Here is a 15,725-nt window from a genome sequence, read left to right on the forward strand (position 1 = left end):
ATCAGAAGCAGAACCAGCTCATGGAAGAGGAAGCATATAATACTCTGGAGTCATGTAACAACTGGTGGCTGGCATGTCAGCCATTGGTTCCCTAGGATCTGCCAGAAGGGAGGTTAGCACCTAAAATATAAAGCAAGGCATATCCATTTAGTATTTCTTTTCCTTTGTGCCATAATCTAGGCTGTGAAGTGACTGTTCCGTAGTGATGTCTGTGCATCATGACTAGGAGCAGACACCACTGCTGCTAGTGGAAATGTAACATATACAGGCAAACAGAAATACAGATTCTTTATCAGCTTACTCGTTCCATGTGAGTCTTTCCTGGTTCGAATTGCAGCTTCATGATTACAATGCTATAAACTCTTCCCGTAACGCTCTCTGAAATTATTGGGTTGTCTATTTGGTGTATAGACTACCTAAAGTGTGATTTTGTCAGCTGTCTGTAAATATATAATATTATATCCTAGATTGATGTATTATGTGGTGACTAACCCACAGGATGCTCCTGAAATTTGTGTGATTATGGACATCCTGATCAATGACTCAGATTTGCCTCTTGGAAAATGCTGAATCAGGCGCAGCAATTAGAACTACTAGGCTTTTGAAATGTTACCTTTGGAGAGTGGCCTTAATTTTCTGTGGCCATTGTTAGATGAAAGTATCCAGTGATGTTAAATGGCTAAACTGCCATTTAGTTTATCCAACTTTTTATAATACTTCGCATATCCACATTTTTTTTTGTCATTTCAACAGGCTCTAGTGCCTTTACTTTCTATTTTAATAAATGGCTAGTACATGATATTTGATAACATCTCTTTCCATCCAGGAGATGGCAGCAATCACAGAAAGTGAGTGCTACGTTGTACTATCAGTACAGCTTTTATTTCATACAAGCTAATCTTCTGAAACATCTTGGAGTTTTTGATCAGTCTAAAATATAGTACATTTGCTTGAAAAGGGACTTTGAAATTTTATCTATAAGTTCTAAATGAGACAGTGATGCCAGCTTCTACAGCCCATTAATAATGAAGGCAGATATGTCTTTTTTATTCACATAGGAACATAGTGAATGAAATCAAAGTAGCATAGACACAACTCTTAATTTTGTCAAAACTTCTAAGACAGCTCTGTATACATTTAAATCTTTCTTCCTAAACATACTTTCTGCTTCCATTCACTTCAGGACCAGAAAGCTTAGGTTTGCAGGACTGGATCACTTTCATAGCTTTAATCTTATATTTTTTCAGGTAACTAGTGACAATGATGTCCCAATGTGCTCTTGCAGTTGCATATAAACCTAACTAGTGTGTTAGTTTGGGCCACAGTTCTCAACACCTTGAATGAATAAACTCCAGATTTGTATCAAGGTTTGTCACTAGGTTATTTATAGCTGAAATAATGTTTCTCTTAATTCAGATAGCTAGTTCCTCTAATGTGTGTAAGTGTAATACACTTTTTCAAAATCTGATGTTTTACTCTGTTTCATTGCCAGCATTCCACTGCTAAACAGGCAAATTCTAAACAGAACACAATCTTTTTATATTTCATTAATTAAAAATAAAAACACTAAATGGTTCAAAGCATATTAATATAAGTTACAGGTCAACACCATTTCCCTCTGCCTGTTATAAGAATAATGATGGATGGCATAATGTAATATGTCTGAATACTGAAAAACACTGCCCAATCAGTTTAGTATCATTAACAATATCAGCACTGTATTTCATATCCCTAGCTGCTGCCTTCCCTTTGAAGGATTAAACTCTTTCATCTAAACATATGGAAATAGCAATAAATAGCAGGCTGATTTTCTGCTTCATGGACTTTGCTCTGATCTGTGCTGGTTGATGATCAGGGCTGGCTCTCTGCACTCTCTACTGCATCTTGTTCCCCAGCACAGCAACAACTAAAATTACTGTTTCACAGCCAGTTCCACCCAAGCGGCAGTTCTAAATATGTAAAGGAGTTAGCCTGGGAGGATGCAGAGTTTCGGGGGTATATGGCTCTACCTCTGAGCCACATAGCTTGTTTCACCCGTAATAATGGTGCATGTCTCTGCTGCCTGAGTTTTCTAGAGCACCCTACTGAAACAACGCTATAGGAGATAGAGATACTTTCCTTCTTGTTACTCGCATGAAACCTTTATTTTTAGAGAGCTGACAGCTTTAGAATCAGAAGTCTTGTTCTCTGATCAGGTCATCTAAAAGATATTAATATGTTTATATTCCTTGTGGAAAATGTTTCTGAAAAAAATATCTAAGTGAAATATCTGTCCTTGGTAGGTACTCATTTAAATAGTCCCCTTTGGGAACTAACCCTAACCTCATTGGTTGCTTGGTTTTCTATCAAGTCAGTACATTTTTTTCAAGGAATGTACACTTTCTTGTGTACATTTCCTAACAGCCTAGCTTTCATGGAAAAAAATTATAAAAAGATGTTCATTCATCCCTAACTTCAAAATGGACTCAATAATATTCACAAATCCTGAAGTTTTACTATGAAAGTGTATGAGACATTTATTTATTTATTTATTTATAGGATGCTAGCTCCTGACGACAAATGCTTTCATAAGAATCTTGGCTTCTTATGTAGGGGAAAAAATGTGGTTATAGAGTATCAAGGAATTTTTTGACAATGCTTAAAGTAATGTGTAAACCTATATTGTTTTAAAATTTTTAACATAAAGACCTTATGTCACTAAGCCAGGCTCATGACTTTGACAAGACCTAGTTCATCATTTTTGAAAGTTTAATGTTAACAGTGTTATGAATTGGAAACCATATTGGTATTTGGCATACCTAACTCATTATAAATACTGTAAGACTGAGTAGCAGATTGTAAGGTATTTTAGTATTTACAGGAGCATTAAAAGTTTTTTCTCTATTTTAGGCAGACAAGTAATTGAAGTAGCCAACATCTACGGGCTGTTGTTCTTCATGATCTTTTTCATGAGTGAACCAAGACCTTGAAATGGCCTTTCCATCCCTCTGTTACCATTAGTTGTCTTCAGAAAGAATCTACCTACCATAAATTATTATTACAACTATTTATTTTTATTTAAATCTTTTCCTCTAAGATTCTCTTGATACTTTACCAACCTGAATGAATCAAACCTGTTAAAATCCTTGTGAGGTAGAGAACTCCCTGAAGTTTTAAACTTCTCTATCTGAAGCAAATATAGAAGATACAGCAGAGACAGAGACTTCCCTAGTGTTGCTGCTCTTATCATACAGGATTTCTAAGAAAGATGCCCTGCTTAAATTTGAAATCTGAGAAACACATTAACTCGTTGCAAGTAAATATGCAGTGAGGTAAAAATTTGAGGATCATCTCCTCCTGATCAATTCAACAACAGAAATAGGCAGATAATAAAAATCTCTTCTATATATTAATAGTCTACAGTCTTTCTATAATCCTCTACAAATAGGTTTGCTCCATACCCATTCCCTCTCTCATACACATAGGGGAAAAAATCTCCCTGGATAATAAGATGATCAATTCACCAACAACTGGCTTGAAGTATCAGATTAATCAACAGACACTAGATGATAACTGCTAGGTGCATTGATACTTTGAGTCCCTGTTTAGCAAAGTACTTAAGCACATATAAATCCCACCTCATTGCAGAGCTAAGTACATGATTAAAAGCTCTGCTGAATAGAGATGGACTGCTGAACCAAGCTACTGGGCAGTATTTCAGATGCTGACGTCAGTCAGATCTGTATCTTCCAAAGAACTAAATAGGGGCATCTCTTATTAAATACTCTGCATTTCAAAACAAGCTCAAAAATGTATGTACTGTTTTCCAGTTCCTCTGAGATATTTTAGTCTATTAAGAGATAGGCGGTATATAATTTGAAATTCCAAATTACTGCATTAGCAGGTTCTGCTTCTGGGCTGCAATATTATTTAGTTGGTAATCCATTTATTTTTTAAAGTCTATGGTAACCAGATGTTTTATGCTAGAGCTGGTCTTATCTTACCCAGTAAACTAATTATGACTGCTTGCCATGACAGAGTGAAGTAAATGAAATCTGTTCTCTCAGGGGAGAAAAAAGGAAAAAAAGAAAGAAAGAAAGAAATCATTCTTCTGCCTTCCCTCCACTCCCCACCCCAACACCACATTTTTTTTTTAAGGAAAATGAGCTAACTAAAGACAGTCACTCCACAAACTCCAGTGACAGGTCACATTAAGCTATAACATCAGCCCTTAAAGCTATCAATGATATTAAATCTAATGAAATGAAAGTTAAAGCTATTTTGATAATCCTGTATTTGCAGAATGTTTAACTTGTCAACTAACACATATAGAAGAGAGAGAGAGACAAAAAATTATTAAAGTATCAGTAAACAATCAATCTCCCAGCAGATTATGCTTTTATTTGTATCACAGAAACTTAAAACTCATTCTTAAAAAGAAAATGGAATATCAGAATGGGCATAACCTTGCTTTTCCTTGAAACTCAATTCTGCTAAACACAAATCCTCAGATTATCTTTGCAGCTTTCTCCATGTTAGCAATCATATTTGTTCAATATAGCACTCTTGATATTTTTCTTTTGCTTTTTATAAAACACAAGATTATTCAGATACTCACTCTAGCCTTTTAAACTAGTCCAACCTTATATTAAAGTATCTTACAAATTCCTCAAAATGCTGTTTTCCTGACATATTTCTTTAGCAGTGCCACATCCAAATGTGACAAGAAATAAACCTATTTGATGTAATGTACTGGTCCTATAGACAGATCCCCACTGGGTAGATGGTTATTTTTAATAGTCTAACCTAATTTCTTAGTAGTGATCCAGGGACACCATAAAGCTCTGTAGAGGAACTGGTCTATCATGTTCAAATAACAGGAGAGAACACTAAATATTCATAACAGTAGTATTTGTTGGTCTGAGTTCAGTCTCTTATGCACAGTTGTGCTTCTTACAGAGTCATCACATGATATTAAGCCAAACTAACCATCTTTCGGAGCAGAGAAATACCTCTAAAAAGTGTGTGGGGTGGGGTCATGGGAGATTATGACTACAGATCTATTCCTCAATATTCCTGATTTTCTTAGTAGCAGCATTTTCTTACTCTTACTAAGCCTGAGGGTAACCAAATTCCATTTTCTTATTCTTTCCTTTGCATCTTTCTCCATTCCTCATTCCCTCAGATACACTTCCATTTTGCATTTGTTCTTCTTTCTAGAACTACTAAGGACAGAGATGGGTAACAAATCTTAATGAAAGAAAAAAAAATGCAAGTAAAAAAATTCAAAGAAATAAATTCTACTTCTGTTTCCCTTGATTTAGGTGAAGCTTTTCCTAGTTTTCATGAAAATTGAGAGAATCTAGACCACAACAAATGGGTGCTCAGAGGCTGTTATTTTTGTTCAAAACAGCAGCCACGCCTAAAAAAAATAGCATGTAAAAATAAATTTGATAAAGTACTGGCTACGTTTGACTAAATTCTGTTCCTGTATTCATCAGATCTGCACAGATGTGGGTGGGAACTGCATTTGAATCCTAACTTGTATTCTTTTCCTCCAAAAATTCTACAGTAAGACTGTAGAAACAGGTCAAAAGCAACACTGTAGTCAGTTGTGTATTACTAAAACAGAAATTTCCAGACCCTGTCATTAGAGACAAGCTGCATCCAACTTGGCTAGAGAGCCACTAAACTACTATTCTACCATACTGTGGTGCTCTGTTGGAAGAAGGGATGGTTCCAAAAGACATATTTGAACAAACATGCAAGGCGTGATGATTAGCTGGCCTTTAGAATTGTATTTAGCACCTTACTTGTTTTGAAAATTGAACTTTAACCTAGTTGTTTTAAATTTTGTTTAATTGCATATATACATATATATATATATATATATATTAGAAAAAATAATATTCTAATCTCATGAAAATAGGTCAGGTGCTATTACTGATCTTACTAATATTCATCCTAAGTGCACTCATCACCAAAATTGAAACACCAAGTAAGGCTCCTACATATTCTCTCATGTCTTAATACTCCATTACCTAATGAAGACGTGAAAACAAGGCTCAGGATGAATGTTTATTTTGTGCAGCTAACACATTCATCATTATTTTTAAATGAGTAATGCAAGTTTCTGTCATTTGACAGAAGTGCAGTCATGTGCTTTGTCCTCGGGAGAATGCTGCATGACTACTTCGAGCACCTCATACTTAAGTTCTAGGTCTAGAGAGATATAGCTAGAGTAAGCTACATCTCTATTCGATGAGATTCTCTCTGTTGAAAGAAACATTTTAAGATGTCTGCACATATTTGCCCATGAATTATAACAATAGTGGAAAATGCTTTTTCTCCTCCCACATGTCAGTTATGCACCCTTTCTAGGACACTCAAAAGAAGGGTCACATTGAGTGGTCCAGAAATGCAGCTCCCCTCACTATACTGTACTTAAGACCTTGCAGAATTCAGTGAGAATGGGCAGCAAGTGAAATTGTTTGCATGTAAAGCCACTTCTCAGAGATTTTCCTGGGAGAAGCTAACGGGCTATATGTTAATAGACATATTACACTTGCAGTTAGTAGCCATAATGTTAACAAGTATATAATAATTAGCTGATTTGCAATGTAAGAATAGTCACCATGGATATATCCTTAGGGCCTAGAAATCTTCAAGTAGGCAAAAAAAAGCAGGCTGTATAGCTTATAAAATATGTTATTAGCCTGGAGACTGGGTGAGGGAGGTTATAAACAACCCTCTAAACAACATGGCAGCTACCTTTGGGCAAGTACTTTCATATTTCTGTGTGTCTATTTCAGCCCCCATTTGTTTGTTCTATCTGGATTATGCAATCTACAATACCAGTGTAGTGTACTGGCCTGGGTCTCATTTAGCAAAATATTTAAGCATCATGTGCCTAACTATGCTTATGTGCTTAGAGTTAAGCATGTGCTCAAGGACTCTGAGAAAGTAGGATGTCATGCTACAAAGTCAGAAGCAAAGTAAGATAACAAATGTGAAAGCAAAGGAAATGCTTAAATAGGACATGCAGTTCTTAATATCATTATATATATTATTTTTATCTGACAGAGCTCTTTAATCATGTCCTGTCAAAGCACAAATTAATACAATCTAAGTATGAATTCCACAGATATTTGAATTTTTCTGTTATCTTGTCAAATAAATGCAAGTCACTTACATGACGCATTTTCTGTTAGTACTATAACCCATTCATTAACTGTGGGTGGCCTTTCCAATATGTAAGTGTAATTTGTTTTTACCAGCTTGAGACATTTTCTTCTCCTTTGTGATTTTGCTTTATACATATTATTATTGCTTGATTTATATAGCACTGCTCACAATTTGTGGTGCTTCAAGAAATTCAACTGAGTCAAACTAAAAGGCAAGAAACTTCAATTATTCATAAAACAGAAAGTTTTTAGTGAAGGCTCCACAACAGGAAGTGAATACCAGCAGGATTCCTTCAGGCGCAGATTTTCAGGGAAAGGTCACAAATGGTTTTATCAGAACTGTTGATCATCAAAATCTCATTGAGGACAACAGGAACCGCAAGTATCCAACAGCACACAAAACTAGAACATATAAATGTCAACACTCGGAAATGAGAGGAGGAGAAAAACTATCAAAGAATAGAACATGTAAGAAAACGCAACAGCGAAGAACAGGCACAGCCAATGTCTTGAAAAGCAAAGGTGATGAGATCTGAAAAGTCAATGGTTGACTTTGAATGTAAATCTCACTTACAAGGATAGTTCCTGGGATGTAGCAGGAAAGAATATCCAATCATTGGCTAACAAGAAATACTAATTTTGGACCAACTTTCTCACAGAAATGTTTCATTCCTACCCTGCTTTGGTATTGTGTTTACTGCCAAGACATCACTTGCCCCCAAGCATACAACACTACCTGGCTTGGAGAGACATGGCCTTTCAAAATGGAACATTTCCAAATGAAATGTTTTGAAATGAAAACTGTTTAGCCTTCTTAATTAAAAAAAGACTGAATTATTGTAGATGCAGTACTAATTTGCCAATAGGTTCTATTAATCTAAAAAGCATTTTACAAAAATTCCATCCAGTTATGGTAGAAAGTATTTTGGGATCTTGTGCCTAAAAGTAGTCTAAAATGAGATAAGTATCAGTACTGAAATTATGTATTTCAAATAGATGTAACTCATTTTTTCCATGTTGCTTTAAAGCTATGTCAACCAGCCTGATAAACCTCACCGCTTCTGACCAATTTTATAACCAATTCATACATCTTTTTGTAAGAACCATGGCCTGTCTTTTAGTCTCACTTTTAGCTTCTGCATATTTTCTTGTCCTGCTCTGTTTTAACTTAAATTATGCTTCCTGATTGTAAACACTGGGTACAGTGGAATCCAGTGCCTCTTATACTATCAGTATGAAGATAAAAATAATCATTAATTATATCTTTAATAAACACATTTATTTGGTATGAAAGCTCAATAAGGTGTTATAGTATGAGGTATATGTTGTTCATTTTCATCTCTACTAAGCCTTTATCTACATAAGCAACATACTGGAGCAGCATTTTAAATGCTGTCAAAGGCAAGGGTAAAAAATATTGCATTCGTATAACATATGTTCCCCCCCCTTTTTTTTTTAGAAGACAAACTGAACCATGAAGCCCTGACTGTGATAAATGTTCTGTGCTAATCAATACAATACAATAAAACAAAAAACTCTAAAAGAGAGATATACAGACAAATAAGAGATAATGGCCATTTGTCTTGACAGCAGGATAACACAACATAAAACACAAATTTGATGTGTAAAATAAGATTTCTTGAAGACGTGTTTTTGCATGGCCTGAAGCATTCTCTGTTCATTGTATCAAAATATTTTAGAGATATGTGAAATACTAACTTGAGATATTTTTGATTCACTTGGAACTCTTCGATACAAATTTTCTATTTCAGTTTGGATTCTGATGAATTCAGTTTGTTGTTCAATCAAACACTAACTAGTGGCTTTTATCATGCAGTAGATGCCGAATGTGAATATTCAATGAATGTGCCTGACTAGCTTCTTAGAAAGGTAAGATACTTTGATAATATTTTAAGAGTGGTTCTTGGAAATATTAAATTTTCTCAAAATTCTTGCCTGAATTTTTAATCTTTTCTGTGCGCTGATCTGTTGGAGAAAGAAGATGAGGCTCCTCTTTCTGTGGTTCTAAAATAGCCAATAGGTTAATTTTAAATAAAAAGTATTCTTTTCAGGTAGGTAGTGGGAGAGGATAGCAAAACAGGCAAATCACAAGGAACTGTTTCCTCTACCAGTTCATACTGGCTTTGTTACCTTGAGAAGAAGCACGCAGATTGCCTTTGCTGATCTGAAATTGTCTGCCTCACATTTTCTCTCTGCATGCCTGTACTGCACACAGCTTTAGGAAGCTTTAAAGTAAGTGGCTATCTATTTTAAATACTTTAGGGATAAGGTTATTGGCTAGATTTGAAAGTAGCTGGAATTTACACTGTACACAATAACATGCCCAAGATGGGCCATCCACTGAAATGATGAGCAGAGTCTACTCTCCACCAGGGCCCTCTTTATGACAAGTGATGCAGAGCTGAAGCACTCCAGACTACCTCTACAGACACATATTTTCAGTGTAGCATATTTCTCAACCATAATTTGACCAACTTTAGAGATCTGGAGTGATCCCATGCCATCCCATTACTATGTCCCTTTTGCCTACTGCTGTTGTATGCAGCTATTCCCTACCTACACTATGGCAGACATAAGGGAGGGAAGTAGTGATAAAGTCCTCTTCTTGAATACCAGTCAGGCACAATCTAGTCAATAACAAGGGGAAAAAATCTAGAAGAGACTTGAGCCAGAAATTATATTTATGTACTTATCAGTTGAAAATAAGTATATTGGGAAGGCTCTGAGGTTTATATGGCAAGATTTCAGTAACACTTATAAAACTATTGAAGCTGTTGTGTCAGTGTATTGTTCTATTTACCCCAAAACAAGCACTGAGGTAATTTTTTCCTGTAGGGAAAATGGTATAAGCTACATTCTAGAAATGTCTATTCCTTCTTATTTTGTTGTCCTGGAGAGGAATGTTCTCCCTTATTCGCGATTTAATTTCCTATTTGAAGGAAATCTTCTCTACTTTGAAAATTTTGGGCTACTCATTAGTTCTTGATTAGTGTCAGGACCAACTGCAAAGCTCTACTTCAACAGAAAATACAAGTATATCCTTGTGTATTATTTACTCTGATGAAACAAAAATATATACTAAAAATCACCCATTTCTAAGCACTTTATGGAATATGGACAACAGAAACTAAGAGCTGCAAGCACAGTCCCCTCTTTCCAACTCTCCAAATCCTGCAGATATGCTCTTTTCCCCTAGGGAAGGAATTCTACTAGGAATTGCAAGGTCAGAGCAAGCAGAGAAGCAAACCCTGGATGCTCCAGACCACCCTGGCTGCATCCCCACAGGGCAGAGAGAGGGAGAAGAAGGTGGTGGGGCAGGAACCTGGGTGTTCGGTTCCCTGACCGACCGTGGGGCAGCCCCACCTCTCCTCGTCCTCCTTTATGGCTGCCTCCTCCATAGACCTATTCAGAGACATGGATGAAAAGCCATCACGGGAGTCCTTTATTTTCTTTTTGTGCAGTCTGCACACTTACAAGGTAATGTTTACTATCAAATGTAAGGATTCAGTTGTGAAAAGAGTGAAGGGGAGTGGGGAGCAGGAGCTATTGCTCTCTAGGAAAGAAAGAACTGGCAAGAGAGGAGGTCTTGTTGAATGGGAGCAAAAGCAATATCTATCAGGAAGTACCGGGAAGAACTGTTTTAATATAAGATAAATTTATGCTCTAAGGACTTTCTTGAGGTTATCGCAACTATCTGAGCCTGCCTAGAATACTGGTAACCCTAATTTAGGTGGTAGTTACCTGTGGATATAGCCCTCATCCCAGCTCAGTCAGGATCAAATTCTCTTTAATTGTTAATTTTTCTGTAATTTTCACAAGCCTCACTTTCTTTCCTTTTAGATACAAGCCTCAGTGAGAAGCATTATATTTCAGTCGCTGTTTTTAACAATTTTTAAATCTTTTAATAATGACCAAATGATCCTAACATTTTCACTCTAAATTATATTCTTTTATAAGTAAAGTTATCAATAGTTCCTGCTGCTACACACAAAATAAAATAAGAATAAGAAAAAAAAGGTCTCTGTTGGATGTCAAACTGCACTAAGAATCAGCCCTGCCTAGTTGTATTAAATAGGGAAGTTAGAAAACTCCTGTTGCTAACAGCAGCAAAGCTGAGTTTGAGTTGTCCCCCCACTGCCCCGCTTTCCATCACATCTAATAGCATATTTTTTGACCATAACTATTACTGCTGCAGGTAACTCAATTTCTTCTATGCAATATAATTATCACTGGAGGAAACAAGCAGGGAAAGGTACCATTCTATCTAATTTTCTATGACTTCCTCATCCAGAACTTATACCTTCCCACCCCCTAAGCACAACACTGCACATTTTGTTTTGTGCCACTGCTCTGGTCATAGGACACAATAAGGCTCATTTTCTCCATACCTCTCTCTTCTGTAAGCATGGCATATAAATCACAGCAGAGTTGCTAACAGCGTGTGACTGACAATCTTGCTTGATAGACAATCTGTGATCCTTTCAGCCTTTTACTAATAAGCTCATTAGGATAGAAGGTCTGAAAATACTTTCTAGGATATAGCAATGAACCTCAGAAAATTCAGTGCATGTCTGACCACTCAAACTTTAGAGAATCAATCTTTCTTCAATCAAAACTTTGTCAGGTTCTGCTGAATGTCTTCTGAAGGTTACCGTGTTTTTTTTTTTTTTCTTTTCTTTTCTTCTTCTTATTTCTTTCTATTTAATATAGGTTTCTTAGCAAACTCAACAAGCTTCCAAACTATCTAGGTCAAGGTGAAATGGTTTTGAACACGATTTTTTTTTTCTGTCTCAAATTCAGCTTTTGAAAATCATTTAAAGTTTTCCTGCTTTTTTTTAATAGGACCTTAGTTAGAATGAACTTTTCAATAAGCACTATTTTTAAAAGTTTTAATGTACCTAGGTCCATTGGCGTTGACATTTAGACTGAGTTTTCCAAAATGCAAATGTGTAACTACTTGAAGAGTGCCTAGAAAAGCTATTTCGTAATTCTTCTTCATATCCTGATCCCAGTTAGACAATTATAAAAATCCTACTTAGCATATATGTGCATTTTTGAGTCCTTAAATTAATCTGAAAAAATGACTGTATAAAATATCACTGAAACAATAAGTGGTTCTGAAGAATTCTGTCTGCCATAGTAAGAAAAATAGGCAGTTAGCGCACCGGTAGTCTGGCAAATATCTTAAAGGTGATCTCTTTCTGGATTAATGAATATCTTTACACCACTAAAGTGACAGAAAATGTAATGATTAATATGCTTAATGTAATGATTAATGATGAAAATGAAATGATTGAACAATACTTAAGTGACGGAAACTGATAAAGTGTTCCAGGAAATGGGGCAGTTTAGTTTTGGAGGAGATTTCTTCCTATAGCACAGGGATCTAAAATTGCTGAGCCATTCCTAGGTTCTGCAGCACACAGGACTGTACTCTTTATTCTTAATCCTAAATATCTCTGTAATGCTCTGCATGCGGCTGAAAACTGGTTTCTTTCGTCCTTATGAGCTACAATAGATATTTCATTCTGTTAACCATATTTGGTTAGAATATTCCATAGATATGGACCTCTCATCCAATAACTCAAAAATAGTATAAAGGAAATAGAAAAATATATAAGAAAAGGTTATCTTCTACCTTCACACACACTGTCTGTCTACATTTTCTTTGGACTGTTCTATGGTTGCATCTTGCATTTTAACTCTTTTATTTCATTCATTCTTCATTCTTATTCTATTATTTTTGTTAACATTTCTTTGTTAATGCTTGTACTCTTCTCCATTCTCTCTTGAATCTGTGTTTTTAAATTCATCTCCTGATTCTCTCACTTTCTCCTTTCTCTTATCTTTGTTATCTTCCATTTTTTCTACAGTTTTTAGTTTATTTTTATCCTTTCTTTGTTTTTCCATAAAAATAGAAAGAAAAAAAAAACTCTGTTTTTTCTGGGGTTCCCTTTTTATTCTACTTCTGGTCTTTTGCTTCCTGAGCATTCCTCTTTTTCAGACTCTTTCACTTTCACTGAACAGTTTCTCTTTCATATTACGGATCATTCTACTCTTCTAACCCCATTCTTTTCTACCACAGAAGATTCCCTTCTTACAGCCACGATGTGAGCTGCAGCTGAACAATTACGAGTAGAAAGAGAAGTCACTGTTTTCGGTAGCAAAACTACAAACTTTTGGTGGGTTGATGTAAAGGACAATAACTGTCAAGCTGTCAATATGTAGCACTAACAAATCAATGTAGCCAACGTAAAGAATTAGACAACAGCCTGCCTCAGGCAATACTTACAGATGCCAGGATTAGACTGAGACATCTTGAGCGATGATAGGGATGTGTATGCCACTCCTTTTTTTTCCTCCTTTCTAATTCCTTCTCCTGTTTACCTCCCAGACTCTTTCTACTTTGAAGGAATGGCCTGTTAAAAATGATACTTCTTTCAGCTGTGTCACCCAAAAAATATTTACCTCATCCCTTCTTGTAAAAGGATGAGATAAATATGTTCTACCCTGGCATCACATTACAGGCAGGTAGGAGCAATGCAGAATGCCTTTGCTGCCATGGTCATCTAATGCCTAACAGCACAATTCTCCATACATATCAGCTTAAGCAGCTACACATATCCTGATGTCAGGATCTTTCTCTTTCCATTGAATATTTTGGTTGCTGGCATACAGACTCAGAACCTCACAGGCTTTCTTTCTGTCTGATTGACTTTTAATTACTTTTTGCACAATGATCCATATTAAGTAAGTAGATGGAATTGGTCATCAGATCTATGGTGACTGTGATACCTTTGCATAAAGCAAGAGAGGGATCTGCTCACCCACTGTCTGCACAAGAATCTGCACTGTGCTTTTTCTTTTTCCTTTTTTTTCCCTTTTCTGTCCCGCTCTAACTCCAAGTCTCAAGGAGGAGACCTACTTTGGCATCTAAAATGCAAAAGCAAGGGACATTATATGTCTTGTAAGAAGCATGAGGTCTATTCAGAAGGGAAATTATTCTAAGGACAATCCTCCAGAGAACCACAGGGCTCTGGAGAACTTGGAGGCAGTTCATATGTGTTACTATCTCAAATGCTGTGCTTCACAGAAGAATGGAGTAGGGACACAGCCTGTGGCCTAGCATTTGTTTTTGGCTAGTTCTGTGTTAGAGTCTATTCAGAGTTTTTTTTTTTTCTTTCCTTCAGACCAGCATATCCTCAGCTATACCCCTTTTGCACAGGAATCCACTTAGCACCTCTGAAGTGCTGAATTCCTGCATTCTCTGTTTTCACTTTGTGCAGCACCTAAACTGGTGTGGCCTGCCTAAGTGGTCTAAGTATTTCATCAATGGATTAGATTATTTTATGATGAGAATAAAAGGAATTCTCATTAATGTCTGTAGCCAGTAAAAGTTTAAGTGTTTTAGGAATCTACTTGGATGAGATGCTGTCCAATCATGGCAGTGAACGTGCAAATTAATTGTTGGAGCAATATAACCTCACCACGTATGCAGCTGGAAAAAGGGGGGGAAAAAAACCCTTTCCCAGCCCAGCCATGTGCTTATCTACAAGAAATGATTGTTCTTGATAGATGCATGAAATTGTTTATTATTATTGCATTTCATTCTTATTTTAAGCCTGTGAGTGAGACACATTTAATTTTTGTTAATTGCTAATAACAAGCATTCCCTTGATATGAGGATATTATACAGTGTCCTGTTTTGTCAAAATGTAAATTGAATTTAATTTTAAAATCTCTGATTAATCATGTATTTTTAGAATGTGGTTGTGTATTTCCTTTTAATACACAGTCTTATTATTAGTCTATATTACTAATTATGCTTTCCCTAAAAACTAGATACTATAATTGGATGCACAAAGTGCAAACAAGTTAATGATAACATCTCTTACAGGTCACACAAAACCAATCTTACGCCAATTAATTAAAGCTTATAAATTACAAGCAGAGGAAATAATTTGATTGGAATGATAAAATAGGAACAAAGACAAGAAGCACAAACAAACACTATCATGAGGATCTATTACTAAACTGTGTCTGACCGAAAGTCTATTTACTCTTGCAAATGTTAATATATATCAAACAGAAGATATAACACTGTTGTAGGCAACAGTCAGGAAGTCTCTAATGCGACTGATGACTTGTGAGCGTCTCTGCAGTTTTAATGGTTCATCCTCATTCTGATGGATGATCCAGCAATTAAAACTTCTTCAGAAGAGATGGTCCCAGTCACAACCAATTTCATAGTAGGAGGGTTGGCATACTAAAGAAGTCACTAAGGAAAGCTTCTGTTGTAAGTTACAGCACATGTGAATCAGGGCACAAAATGAAAGGAGCCAGTTGAAAGCTTGTGGGTCAGACTTAGCAGGCAGACCAACATTGTGGGGCACGTCTTATCTAAAGACAGTCTTATTGGTAAGAATTAGATAAGGCCTTCTTTACACAACTGGAAGAAAGCTCATGCTCACAAGCTGTGGTCCTCACGGGGAATTTTAACCACCCTGATATCTGCGGAGGGACAACACAGCAGGGTAAAAG

The sequence above is a fragment of the Rhea pennata genome, chromosome 2 (genome assembly GCF_028389875.1).
Source record: "Rhea pennata isolate bPtePen1 chromosome 2, bPtePen1.pri, whole genome shotgun sequence".
Lineage (NCBI taxonomy): Eukaryota > Metazoa > Chordata > Aves > Rheiformes > Rheidae > Rhea > Rhea pennata.